The sequence below is a fragment of the Acinonyx jubatus genome, chromosome D1, assembly GCF_027475565.1.
Source record: "Acinonyx jubatus isolate Ajub_Pintada_27869175 chromosome D1, VMU_Ajub_asm_v1.0, whole genome shotgun sequence".
NCBI lineage: Eukaryota > Metazoa > Chordata > Mammalia > Carnivora > Felidae > Acinonyx > Acinonyx jubatus.
Genome location: NC_069390.1, coordinates 99500819 through 99514057, shown reverse-complemented (window position 1 = coordinate 99514057; position 13239 = coordinate 99500819). Strand labels below are relative to the sequence as shown.

Here is a 13239-nt window from a genome sequence, read left to right as displayed (position 1 = left end):
CCTTATTGAAATTGGACTCCCTCATCATTATGAAACATCTCTTTTTGATCCCTATAGCATCCTCTGTTCTGAGGTCTACTTTGTTGTTAGGAGAGCCACTCCAGCTTTCTTATGATAATTGCTTTCACCATACATTATTTTTCTATTCTTGAATTTTAACGTACATGTGTCTTACGGTATTTCTATTTTTACTTTTTTGAACTTTTCTGTGTGTTTATACTTAAGTTGGGTTTCTTATAAACAGCATATAATTTGATCATGCTTTATTATCCAGCCTTACAATCTTTGACTTTTAATTGGAATTTTTTTCCTATAGGTTTTCTGTAGTTTTTTTTCTTTCTTTTTTTGAAGTATAATTAACATACAGCGTCGTATTAGTTTCACATGTAGAATATAGTGATGTGACAGTTCTGTGCATTACTCAGTGGACATCACGGTAAGCGTGCTCTTAATCCCCATCACCTATTTCACCCATCCCCCACCCACCTCCCTTCTGGAAACCACCAGTTTGTTCTCTGTAGTTAAGAGTTCAGTTTGTCGCTTTTTTTTTTTGTTCATTTGTTTTGTTTCTTAAATTCCACATATGAATGAAATTGTATGTTTAAACCATTTATTTTTAATATATATATTTATATGGTTTAAGTTCACCCTATTGCCTTTTGTTTTCAATGTGTTCCATCTCTTTTTTGTTATTTCTTCCACCAGTTGAACCTTTCTTAAAGTTTTAATTTTTGTTTCAGTACTTTAAAAAAATTTTTTTTTAATATTTATTTATTTTTGAGTGAGACAGAGACAGAGACAGAGCAGGGGAAGGGCAGAGAGAGAGGGAGAAACAGAATGCAAAGTAGGCTCCAGGTTCTGAGCTGTCAGCACAGAGCCTGAAGTAGGGCTTGAACCCATGGGCCATGAGATCATGACCTAAGCCAAAGCTGGACATTTAACCGACTGGGCCACCCAGGTGCCCCATTGGTTCAGTGATTTTAATGGTTCCCTTTTTATCTCCTGTAGTGGAGTAGGTATTAGCTGTATTTCTTTGTCTTATTTTTCATGTTTGCATCATGGTTTCCAGCACACATCTTTGGCTTGTCACCATCTACCACAGTGCTGTGACACTATTTCACATGTAAGTAATGATCTTGAATCTTGAGCTCTTATACAAGAATCTTGTTTCTCTCCTCCCATTCTTTGTGCTTTTGTTGGTATATATTTCACTTTGCCATGTTATAAATCTCAAAATAAACTATTATTTTCTGTAAATAACCAATAATCTTTAAAATAAATTAAATGAAAACAAAAATATTTTATACTTACCTCCATATTTGCTATTTCCAGCACTCTCTACTTCTTTAGGTAAGTCTGTTTCTGTCTGCTGTCATTTTTCTTTTGGGTCTGTTTCCCTTGACTCATTTTCCTCCTTTCATTTATGGGCTACGTGCTCACATTTCTTCTCATGTCTACCAGTTTTTAACTGGAAATGGCGAATTGTACATTGTTGGGTGCTAGATTTTGTTACATTCCTTTAAAAATATTGGTCTTGGGGCACCTGGATGGCTCCGTGGGTTGAGCACCCGACTTTTGATTTCAGCTCAGGTGGTGATCGCAGGGTTCTCACTCCCTCTCTCTCTGCCCCTCCCCCACTCACATACACACACATGCACTCTCTCATAAATAAATGAATAAATAAACAAATATTGATCTTTATTTTGGCAGGCAATAAAGTTACTTGTGAATCAGTTTGATCTCTTCAAGACTTGTTTTTTGAGATTCTTAAAGACCAGATCTAGAGGAAACTCCTATAGACTCAGTTTATCCACCTAGTAAAACATGACCCTTTTCAGTGTCTCTACTATATTTTTTGTGTCCACAACAAAGTCTCTCCATTCTGACGGGTTGGCACTCTGATGGCGCCTGGCCTTGCACAAGCTCTGTAAGTTGTCCTTGACTGACAGTCCTCAGGAAGTGCTCTTTCCCCAGGAGGTGTCCTTTTTCCAGTCTTGTAGAATTTCACCCTGTATACATGAGGGGTGGTTTGCAGCTAACAACCCCAAGGAATTCCTGGGCTGATTTCTGGAGCTCTTTCCCTGCATGGCTTTCTCTCTCTGGTACTCAGCCCCACAAACTCTTGCCACCCCAATTTCACCAGACTCTGATGAAATCAGCGAGGCTATCAGGCTGTTCTGACTCTCCTCCCCACTGCCCAGAAACTGCTTCAGCACAGAAGGCCAGGGTGATCGTAGGGTCCTCTTGTTTTGTTCTTGTTCTCTCAGGGACCTTTTGCTCAAGGTCAGGGAAATGCTTCACCTATCTGGTCCAGTCTCAGGTGCTGACCCTGGGAAGCCAAGTCTGGACTCTCTTACTCCTTCATAGCCACAGTGGAAGTTACTAGATTGCAGGTTCATATTTCACTTCCCTAGGTGTACTGCCCAGTTAATTTCAATCTATACTCCCCTAGGAATGTGAAAAGTTCCTTCATCCCTCACCCCTTATTTTTGTAAATTGAGTAGATGTCAAGTAACATCTGACTTTTTAAAGTTTGTATTTCCTCATTACTAGTGAGGATAAGCACCTTTGCTTTTATATGTTTTTTGAATATAAATTTTCCTTCTTTTATATGCTTTGACAATGGTGACTATATATCCTTGCTTACCTGAGACAGTCCCAGGCTTTATTATAGGGTACATAAACAGCATTACATGGAGAATATTTATTGTGCTTCCTGATATTTAGATTTAATTGTACTTTTCATTGTTTTGTCCTTCCCCAGACTTTCCTGCTTTCTCCTGTTTTCCATTTGATTGATTGCATTGCTTTTTAATTTCCTTCTTATATGCATTCTATTTCTTTTTTACGTGAGTGTGGTTAGCTTTAAATTTTTAACATACCTGCTGACTTGAAAAATCTAAAGTTAATCAATATTTCTACCTTTTTCCTGAACAAAAAGGGAAAGTTTAATCATTTTAGCTCCCAACTATTATGCCCCAACTGTTTTACTTGATATTATATATTTACTTGATATATATATTTACTTGATATTATAGTGCACTATTTTACTCTCCACCTTGTTTGTATAAACCCCAAATCAGGTATTTTCGTTATTGTTATTTTATATAATCTGTTTCTGCATCTTTAGCCACATATTCACCCCTTCTTTTATCCACCATCACTTTTTGTGTCTTACTTTCTCCTTCCGGTTTCAATTCCTCTCTATAATCTTTCTCTCAGGAGGGTTCTGTGGGTTACAAAATCTTTTAATTTCTACCTTTCTGGATATATCTTTATTTTTCCTTCACTTCTGAACAGTAGTTCGGATCAGGATGGAGTTTGGCACTGGCAATGACTTTCCTTCCGTTAATCTTTCAAACACCTTCCATCACCTTCCGGCTGAAATACTGCTGTTGTGGAGTCGGCTGTCCAAATAACCTGCTTCTCTGTAGTAAACTCTCTTCTCTTTGACGTCTGCATTCAGCAGTTTCACTGTGAAGTATTTAGTGATGGATTTATTTTTAATTATTCTGCTTGACCATGATGCCTTTTTAATGTAATTAATCAAGTTTGTCATCAGTTCTGGACAACTTTTGTCTTTTCATTCTGTCAGTACTTTCCTTCTGGAATGCCTACTAGGCATTTGCTGTGGGTTTATCCTTCCAGCCCCTCTACATTTTTCATATTTTTATCTTTTCCTCACATCATATTCTGATTAAAGTCTCCCAGGGGCGCCTGGGTAGCTCAGTCGGTTAAGCATCCAGCTTCAGCTCAGGTCATGATCTCACAGTGTGAGTTGGAACCCCGCGTCAGACTCTGTGCTGACAGTTCAGAGCCTGGAGCCTGCTTCGGATTCTGTGTCTCCTTCTCTCTTTGCTCCTCCCCTGCTCTGTCTCTCTCTCAGAAATAAATAAACATTGAATGAAATAAATAAATAAATAAATAAAGTCTCCTGATCCATTTTCCAATTCACCTATTGTCTTTTCTCCTATTTCCAACACATTTCCATTGAGCTTTTCCTCGCAAAGGCTTTATTTCTCATTTCTATATGGTTCGTGCAAAAACCTGCATGTTTTGTTGTTCATAGTGCTTTATGTGTGTATTAGAATGTCTACTACCTTTAAAGTTTTTTTATTCATTTTAAACAGACTTATTGTACATTATCTTACAGATTGCTTGTCTATTATGTCAAGTTTCTGATGCCCAGATTGGCCTATTGGTGGTATTTGCTGATTCCTACTCATAGTAGACCATATCCCCATGTTTTCCTCTGAATACCCTAGTTCTTATCTTCCCCTTTTATGTTTTCCTTTTTTTTCCCTTGAGAGTTTACTTGTGCATTTATATGATTCTTTTAAAATATGAAACATATAAGGGCGTCTGGGTGTCTTAGTTGGCTAAGCGTCCAACTTTGGCTCAGGTCATGATCTCGTGCTTCATGGATTTGAGTCCCGCCTCAGGCTCTGTGTTGACAGCTCAGAACCTGGAGCCTGCTTCAGATTCTGTCTCCATCTCTCTCCCTTTCTCTGCTCATTCTCTCTCCCTCTCTCTCTCAAATATAAATAAACATTAAAAAAATTTTAAATATGAGACATTTATAGCTGCTTCTAGTGGAAAGATTTTTGGGTTATAATGATTTACCATCTTGCCAAGACCTCGAGTGTCAACTCTTCTTTCTTAATGATGGTGCTTCCCAACATACAGGTAAGATGAGAGCAAAGAGTGCTTTGTTGTCTTAACTGGGTCATTTCTATCTTTGCAAACTTCAACTTGGTGACAACTATCTCCATTGACCACTGATTCTATTTTTAGCAAAGTAGTTCTAGTTGTGGGAATCAAAATCAAACACACAAAATTTGAAACAAAAGTGCTTAACCTCAGGAGGTGGTGGGCTTTATTCCAAGGACATGGGGACGTCTTAAGGACATTGAGGAGAAAGAGCAGCTGAGCCTCAGGGTGGACTAGAATGCTGTCAAGTGCCCAGGCAAGACTCCCTCTGATGTCTGGCTTCACCTCTCTCTATACATCTGCATTATTCTTCTCTACCTTCTTTTAGATTGGCTTTTCCTGCTTCACAGGCACATGGCTAAACATGGCTATAAGTTTACTGACACCCCAGTTCATCAGTTTACTATTTCTCTGTTCACAGAACTAGCTCAGACTGAAACTAGTCTCTTGGTCCTTCTTTCTCAACTCCTGGAGGAGACAATCAGATTGTCCCTGTCCGACCATGAATGTATGTTGGTCCTCTCACCTGTGGATAAGGAATCAGGACCATAAAATGTAAAGACAGTTTCTGGACCTACACCAGAAGGTCAAAGAAAAGCATGGCCATGGATTGGGAAGACACCCCCCAAAATAGGTACCATATCTCTAAGCAGAAGTATTATTTTTTTGCATAATTTCTTACAAAGTGACCTGGACACACAGATATAACAACAATTAAGAGAGCTGGAAAGACGTCTCAGCAGATACACGAGGCTCAAACTATATTGAGGCATTTCCCATGACAGGAAGAATAATGATCTAGAAACAGAAATGGGGAAGTAACAGAAAGTTGACCCTCACCCTCCCTTGTCTAGATGATACAGGGTGAGTGCAGAATAAGAGCCCTCCATTGAAAGAACTACAAAGAAGGCCATGATCTCGGAGGAATCAGGTTTTTATTAGAGCCAGAAGATCGAGCATTGGTGACGAAGTTGAAGATACAAGATTTTTTTTTTTTTTTTAATAATGCGGTAGGTGTGGATGGGTTACAGGTAAAAGGACTGGGGGAAAGTTCAATAGTGGGGGAGCAGATGGCAGGTAAAGGTGGGAGGTGCAGGGCTGTGTGAGGAGAATCCACAGGTGCCCATGAGCTGAGACTGAGTGGAGAGGCAGGGACAGGCCCTCCAGTGAGGGCTGCCTGCTTGCCAGATCTGGTCATGGTGTTCTGGGCTCATTGGGCTTCATTGCCTTTGAATATTTCTTTGAGTATTCTCTTTTTCCTGTTCTGATTTTATCGGCCTATCCTGTTCATTCCCATCTCTCATCAGGCCTTCCAGGAGCACTGTAATCTGTCTTCCTGCCTACCGTGGCCCCTCTGGTCTACACCATTCATTTGGGATCATCTATGGACCATCTTGTACTATTGTCCCAAGTTGCCAAGTATCTCCTACGTCATCATTTGACCACCCATGGTTTTTGTTTTGTTTCACCAGTGAGACTGGCAGCTTCATGAAGGAGGAAGATGTTCTGCACTTTGTGCTTACTGCAGCACAGTGGACAGTGACCCACACATAGCAGGTGTTGAACATGAATTTATACAGACTACCGGGATTCTTATGACCTTTAGCACACCACTCTGGAATGTTCAGTTTACCTAATGGGAAAGCATAGATAACAACATTCATTCTCCATTTGCCTATTTTGTCTCTCGGTAGATACGTCTTGAACACCTACTCTGTGTAAGGATGAATTTGTGGAGTGAAAGCTTATTAACAGGATCACTAAAAGCATCAAATAAGATAATGGACATAAAAAATGCCGTGAAAAGCAGGAAGCACTTAGGAACAGCGTTATTTAAACATTCACATTTAGACATTGGAACATTAATCAAATGATTTTATAAGCTCCCTCCTGAGTTCCCATAGCACTCTGACTATACAGTACCTATATTATAGCACTTATCACATTGCATTGTAGTTATTTGTGTATGTTTCCATTTCTGCCCCAGACTGAGTTTCAACATTGAGTCCCCAGCACTTAGCACGGTGCCTGCCACATAATAGGTCCCAGTAAATATTTTAAATAAATTAATGAATAAAAGAGAATCAGCATCCTAGCATTCTCAGCCTATAAAAATATGTTCAGACAATAAGCACACAGACAAGAATTCTGTCCTAAGATTCTTGTGGAGAGAGAGTTACAAATGGAAGTGGGAAAAAAAAAGTATAGATTTTGCCCGGAAGGAGCTTATAAATGGAATGGAGAAGCAGAGCACATGCATATGAAAATGCCTGAAGATGATTTATCAAATTACCTAAATGCAGTTGTATTTTTAAACTATGACACAGGCATTGATGGATTTCAGAAGAACAGTAAAAAGCAGGAGGGGTTAATCAAGAGGAGCTTTTTGGAGAAGCAGGGCATTATATGGAGGCATTGACAATATAAACAAAATTCTATCTGTCACTTTGGATGGAGGGGGTGAGCAGACACCATTTGCAAGGGCATTTGAAAGTTCTGGAGCCACAGCGCTCGTGGGAGAGGTTTCCTCTGTGGGACGCACGCACGCACGCACGTGTGCATCCCTGTGGCTGCAGGGGTGGAGTAATGGACTTGAAGTGCTTCCCCTCCCTGGAAGGGAGTCCTCTCTCCTCAAGTGCTTCTTTCTTTGCTTTCACGTCGACCCTTTGAAGGTAGCAGCTTCGCAGCTCTCAAGAGCTCTCTCCCAGGATTGGGTCTGCACTGCAAGTGCCCCCATTTCCAAGATGTAACACGGAACCCATTCAATGATGATTCTTTGCTCCAGTGCCTTTGATCATTTTAGGAACAGGAAATTTGAGCAGGTTGGCCAAGGGCAGAGCCAGGGTGACAACTGTTTATGTTTCTCAGGGCTGGCCATGGGAAAGCACGGCCCCCTGCTATTGGGGGTGATGGTGTGGGGCGAGGTGAACAGGCGACTCACTGCCCAGTGCACAGCCCGCCCGTCCCCCAACAACATCCAGAGATGTGGCCTCCGAGCTCACCCTACAACAGGTATCCTGTGCTTATCGATTCAACAAATGTTTATTGTACTACTACGACATGCTAGCTATTATTCTAGGTGCTGGGAATAGAGTTGCCAACAAGAGAAAAAAGTTTCCTAGTTACACGGAGATTATATTAAAGTGAGAGAAAAAGAAAATCAGCAAGTTAATTTTATACAGGATAATGTATAGATGCTATTAAGGAGTAAACAGTGATGTCCTAGAGAGGGTGCAGGGAAGATCTCCCTGAAGTTGCAATATTTGAGCCAAGAGCTGAAGAATAATGAGAAGCCAGCCATGGAAAGTAGTAAGGAAAGGGTTTTCCAGGCAGAGAGACAAGTACAACATGCTGAGGCGGGCACAAAACCGGAAACTCCAAGGTATGTGCAGGTGCTTGCAACTCACCACATATGTATGTATCCACACCCACACCACATATACATGTATCCACACACACATATTGGCCTGTGCATAAGGAGTAAGAACATCAGGGAGAATCAAGCCAAAAGCCAGCAAAGGCCAGACCTCCAGGCTGACTAATGTATGGCAGTATGCTGGGATTTGATTCTGAGTACAATGGGAAGCCATTGAACCACTCATGGCCCCCTGAGGAAAAGCTTCGTATCTGGCCTGGGTCGTGGGAGGTGGCAGCTGCCATGCCAAGTCTTGGGTGGGGGGGATGAAACCTCCCGTATGACCCCAAACCTTTCGACTCTCCTGAAACCTGGACCTTGCCATGGGGAAAGATCGTCCACCATCCCCAAAGGCTGCTTTAAGATACATCAAGCTGGAAAGCCCATAATGTTTTCCTATCTGCAGGATGTTTCAGGTGAAGTATCCCAGCGGGGGGGCAGGGGGAGAGGAGACACCAAGTGCTTGCTCTTAATTCATGGGAGCCAGGTGGCTCACCTTGGGGCCAGGGAAGACAGGTGCAGGGCAGGGGTGGGCCAGCTCTGTGTGAGGGGTAAAGGGGATGGGCCCTGGTAATCCAATATCCTCTTGGAGCCACTCAGTGCTCCAATCCAAATCCATCACTGCAAATGAACCAGGTGACAGGATTAAATATCCCCTAATTGCAGTCCCCCGGGAGGGGCTGTACCAGCTGTCTCTTCCACATGCCTAGCCCAGCAGATGGGAGATCAGATACCGAGGGGTCACTTTTGAGAGCCCAGAAGGCAGCCTGGGTCCCGGCCACCTGGGCCAAGTGGAAAGAGGAACAGAGGGCACACTGGGGTGCTCTAATGGGTCTGAAAAACAGAATACTGAGTACCGCCTGGGCCCTAGGCTTCTTTGTAGTAAGGTCTCCACTACTCGCTGCTGCCACTTCCTTGTCCTCCTCATTCACCAGGACAGGATTTGAGCTTGTCCTCTGAGACTCACTGCTAGCAATAGCTCTCTGTTACTGAAAACCAGAAAACCCTAGGGGTATGTAGAAGTCTGCCCACGCTAGGTCCTACCTGGAGGCCAGCCTGCTCCTCACCGAACCCTAAGAGGCAATGGTATCTTGTCCTTCCTCCCAGTACTCTCAGGAAAGACTCTCTACAGGTTTGCTGGGTTGTGTATTCTGGTAATCGGGGCTCCAGTGAAAGGGGGGTTCTCCAAATCCACTGAGGACCAAGCAAGAAGAAATGGAACTTACGTTTAGGCTCAAGACATGGACTTGAGTGCGAAGTCAAAGCTCCTGGCTGCGGAAGCTGTCTGGGGCCTCTCCGTTGGCTGGACTGAGAAAGCCCGTAGCAGAGGCGAGGTGGCTCCTGGCAGGCCCCCAGCCCTTCTCTTCGAAGACCTTTCCATTTGAGAAACTCTGCTGCTGTCTCACCTCAAGGCTAGTCTCCCCCAAATCAGCTCCCATAAAAGGGTGCTGGGTAGTTAGTCTGTGGAAATAAGAGGCATTTTCGTTTAGCTGAAATCATGATATTGCAAAATCAGCAGGAGCAGGTACAAGCCAGGAATAGCTCTCCATCCAGGGAAGGCGAGACCACAAGGCAAAACGAAGGTTTGCACGTCAAACTTCACTGAGGCTTGGGCAAAAGGCAGAAATAGGCATTGAAAGGGCCACTCAGGGCCCACGGTGAGAGGGCTGCCTGAGGCTCTGGCGACCTTTGAAGCAACATGATTGTTGAGAATGACAAGACCTCAGCAGAAGGGCCGGGACTCAGGTCCATGCTCCTGGGTGAAGCCAGAGATCTCCTGGCTCATCAGCCCCAGCACTTAGGAGAGGGTCCGATGCCTGGTCCAGCCCTAATAGATCATCTCTCCTTTTTTTTCATGTATTTGTTCATTCATTAACTCAACAAATGCACTTTTTTAAAAAAAAGAATCTACTATTTTTTTTAGAAATATGCCAAGGGCAAAAATGATTAATACTACTGCTGTCTTTGTCCTTAGGGATCATATGTCTGTTGACTGAGGGAAGTCAGTGCATTGCTCTGAGCTTGAACATCACCATCCATCAAATGGAAGTTGTAACACCCAGCCTAGGTCCTCTGTACGGTTGCTTAGAGGTGCATGTGAGATGACAGAGGGCAAAATGCTCTGGCAAAGCTCTTTTGCAGGAACCATAAAAGTGAGCAGTATTGGGAGTATGGCTTTAGCTCAGAGAACAATATGGCTAAGTCACCAGGGAGCTGACTTAAACCCTTTTCCCTTCTTCCTTGGCCTTCCTTCTCCCCTTACTCAAGCTCTAAACAGAGACTTCATCTAAAGAGAACCATCCCATGATAGAAGGGACAACGGGATTTCCGGGTGGTCCTCTGGGCCCACGGACAGGAGACCTGCAGTCCAGGGTGCCAAGGAAACCAGGTTGTTTTGGAGTGAGTCAGAAGCAGACATGTAGGCTAAGAACAAGGGACTTGGCCCCTTTCTGCATCTCTGCAGTGGTCACGCACCAGCTGAGACCAGCAGTTCCTGGTTGTGTCGCAATTTTAGGAAACCCACAAATCTGGAATCTCAACATAGCCCCCCAGCCCCTGCAAACTACTTGATGATTCCTAGTCATGGTGACTTCTGGCTAATAGTGTGCTATCATATAGACCAATGGGCCCAAATGTTGGAATTAGGACCTCAAAAATGATTCTGGTAACCAGAAAACTTGACAACCTCATATATAGACAGTCCACATGGGCCCATATCTTGTCTCTCTCTATATACAGATAATTTATATATAGTTCATATATAGATATCTATATGACATATAGATATATATACACACACATATATTAGGACAGAGCACGGGATAGACATTTAATAAATGTTTGGTGACTGAGTAAATAAATTCATTGAAATATATTCAAATACATTCAAGGAAAGCGCAATGAGGGGCAAAGGTCAGACTTTTCTTTAGGATTGGAAGCTTTCTAGGAACCAGTTATATCTGATTATCTTTCTGGCTCTCTACTGTCAGGGTACAAAATTGAGAAGGCTAGAGTTGAGCTTTAGGAGCTCTTTGTTAGGTTAGTTTTGAATAAATGGAGCTCTGCTCGCACTGCCATAAAATAGAACTTGGCGTAAGAATGGTCTCTCTTGTTTCTTCTCTCACTGTATTTTATTCTTATTATTGTAGTATCAGTAATAACAATAATAGTAAATGCTCTTGCTTGCGTTTTCTCATTTTCTCATTAGGGATCTTATGAAAGAGATTGGGAATTATTATTCCCACTATGCAAATAAAAAAAAAAACACCTCGTGCAGAAAGAGGGCATGTATCTCACTTTCCCTGCAATCAGCCAATTGGAAAATGACAGCATCAGACTCCTGACTTGGAATCTGATGTTCTTCGTACCATCGCAAACTTCCAAAGACACCGTGGCAGATCTGAATCCAGTGACCTCCCACATATGTCATTCCAAATGTGAACACGGAATGACTGGAATCATTCACAAAGCACCAGGAAATATTCCTTTTCCAAAGAACCCCATTTTATAAAAGCTCTTCGTTTTATGTAGGATCATTAAGAGGTTGAGTAAGACAGATAACATAAAGAATCACTCCCTGCTAATTGAAATGCAGGCAAATCATCTCTGAAACGATAATGTAAGCTAATAGGCAAAAGGAATTTGTTTTAGAAGAATCCGGTACGTATGTGACTTTTCGGAAGTAAACCCGGCACTAGAAAGTCAGGTAAGTGTGTACCCTTATACACCAGACTTCAGCAGGAAACCCAGTCCTGAACTGAAAATAAATTGACAAATAAGCTGCTTCTCCTTTCTTTTCTCCCGGAGCTGGGTCCTTGTGTTGTCAGAACATTCCAGCATCCCAGTGGCAACACTCAGTCAGACCATGGGCTCATGTATTTTCAACGAGGCAGCTTGAGCTGAAAGAAACTTTCAATGGAGTCCAACAAAATGAGCACAGCCTTAGGCTGGATCCAGATGATACCCAAGGAATGAAAAATGATGGCAATTTTCTGAATATTCCAAACTTGTGGATTGTGAAAGTGTCATTCACTTCACATACAAGCGTAATGACTGAATATTTAGGCTGACCTATTACCCTAAATATTTTAAGCAATGCCTAAATTCATGACTTTCCTTAACTCCTGCTCATTTGGGGCAGAACTGATCAATTACTTCATCCTAAAGTCAATTTGATTAAATAGCCCATCAATTCAGTTTAACATCTGGCTGTTCCAATGAATGGGCTCACTGACAAAACAGACCAATAATCTTGAGGATGGGTCTTGGAACCAGTAGAGAGATAGGGTAGGAAGTAGAAGTCACCAGCTTCCCAATGTGGGGCCACTTGCTATAAAGCAAGAGCTGATACAGACATGAACAGAATAAAGGTACCCTTTACTCACTATGTGTTTCTGGGGCCCAGATAGATGGACAGTTCTTGTCCCTGGAGAACCTGGCTGCCTCGTGGAGCAACCTGGCTCTCCACCAGCACCCTCTCCTCCCCAGACCACAGGCATCCAGGTCCCTGTCAGCTCTAACAGGGGGTGGGGATTGGTCAGGCCATTCATTGGTTCTGAAGTTTCTACTACTTAAACCAATTTGTTAGGTGCTTCGTGATTTACAGCCACAGTGGAAAATGGGGCTGGGTATTGATTCTTGGCCTTTTCTATTGCAAATGGGCGTAATGTTTTATAGTATGTCAGAATAATAGCAGTGGGCACTCTATCAATGTCAAATGTTAAAAATGATCAGCTATTGTGATGTAGGAGATTAAATATGAAAGCTTGATGGGTATATAAAAGTGAAATGGCAATAATAAAGGGATTTTTATGTTCGGCTCATTGCTCTCTGGAATCCACCTGGGGAGCTATTAGAGCCAGTTGTGCAGATCAGTGACATATCACCATGGGTTAAAGGACGGGACAGGTGCACCCCTTCCCAGGTGCTGTTCAGCCTGGCAAAGTGAAATGGGAGAACCCAAGTGGAGAGACCAGAGTTCATCTGGCCCTACCTTTGGGAGCCTGAGTGCAACTTCTAGGTTAACAAGGAAGGGAAGGTACAAGGTGACAGAGGCCAATCAGAAATGCCACAGGTCTTTATATCCCTCCAAACACTAAAGTCTGCCTAGAGAA

General features: G+C 42.6%; 1 long non-coding RNA gene across 1 annotated transcript in view; it reads right to left on the bottom strand.

The window, feature by feature from the left end:
• LOC113593143 (uncharacterized) overlaps positions 1-13239 on the bottom strand; it is a 244706-nt gene that overhangs the window by 52309 nt on the left and 179158 nt on the right. The window contains exon 8 of the long non-coding RNA XR_003413192.2: positions 9352-9586. This is a non-coding gene — a long non-coding RNA (uncharacterized LOC113593143). The remainder of the gene's footprint in view (positions 1-9351; positions 9587-13239) is intronic.